The following is a 1,501-nucleotide window of genomic DNA, read 5'->3' as shown; positions in this document are numbered from 1 at the left end:
GAGTTTGGACTTTTTCTGCATGACTGAAACATGAATCTCTCTGGGGGAGTGTTTTAACACACATATTTTAACCCCCCGAAGGGTGGCTGTGGCTACAATGTAGCTTGCCATCACCAGGGTGCAAAAGCCTTAAAGATGGTCCATCAGGGCCATAAATAAATAAAGAATATTCAATTCAAATCTACCTGATGTCGCACTCTAGTCCCGACGAACTATCCTATGATTAATTGTTTTAATAATTCTTTGATGACACAAACACACTTAACCAAAAATCATATAAATCATTCACGGATATTGTAAATATGTCATAACTCATCCTTCTAAAATCTCCATAAATTTCATTGTTGATTTTTCAAACTCCAAGATTTGAAACATTAAAGTCTGCAATCTTCTTTTTGATTTTAACAACAAAATATTCAGTCTCACATCACTGACCTCCCAATTGTACAAATTCTGTGGATGCTAACAATGAGGAGCGCAGTTAGACACATTGGTCTTACTCAGAAATACATCCTGGCTTATGAGACAGTTCAATAGGTACTCTGACCCAGTGCTGCATAAAATGGCGAATACGGAGCGACGGAAATGCCAAAAAATACTTGAGGAGAATGAAGCTCCACATCATTAATTCCACCATCACTCATGGGTTTTTTTTTCAGCTGCAGTGCCAGTGATGCTCTAAGAGTAAAGGATAAATATAAAAACTCAAGTCTACGTGTAAACCTGATGTAAATATGCGCTTTGTTTTAATATTGTATATTACGCTAATGTTTAAAAAGCAATAAAACTGCTGTAACATTTTCCCAGCTAACAGAAAAAAATCAAATCAAATAAAGTTTAGTGTAATCATTTCTTGCTAATAATCGGGAAAACGCAGAAATATTAGACTCTACTGGAAAACCGACGGACGCTCATGTTTGCACAAAAACCTCTGACAGATCTTCCAGGAATAGCGACACTGTTTTTCGGAGAACTGACAGGAGAGTGGGTGGTGATTTCATTCCTGCTGATCTCTAAGCGCCATACTCACCCAGATAAGAAGTGAATCATCTTCGTAGAAAACAAAACCTCGAAATTACCAGAATGAAACAAAATCCTACTTTCTAGTAAAGGCCTCAGATGCAGGTGTGCCACAAGTAAATCACAGTGCAGCACTAATGGATTAACACTGTATCTGAGTGAAGAAGTTATAACATGCATGCATTAGTTGTAGGGCTGAACATCCTCAAATCATATCCTCCAGAGACCCCACCTGTTCATTATGTCCTCTGCAGTGGGCACGCAAATCACATAAAGTTACTCTGACAGATACTATTTACCTCAGTTCTCAGGAGGATACAAAAGTGTGTGCAGAACAATAACATTTAGCGAACCATTTAATTTATTGTTTTCGTGTTAGTGGAGAAGTGTGACTACCGACCGCACAGCAGACTATGTGTCGTGTTAAAAACCATTTCTCTGGTCCCCTCCCCAATCAGACCAGGAGTGACATGTTTAGCCG

Source organism: Haplochromis burtoni, unplaced genomic scaffold (genome assembly GCF_018398535.1).
Source record: "Haplochromis burtoni strain Fernald_Lab_line unplaced genomic scaffold, NCSU_Asbu1 Contig_473, whole genome shotgun sequence".
NCBI lineage: Eukaryota > Metazoa > Chordata > Actinopteri > Cichliformes > Cichlidae > Haplochromis > Haplochromis burtoni.
This window is presented reverse-complemented; position numbering follows the sequence as displayed.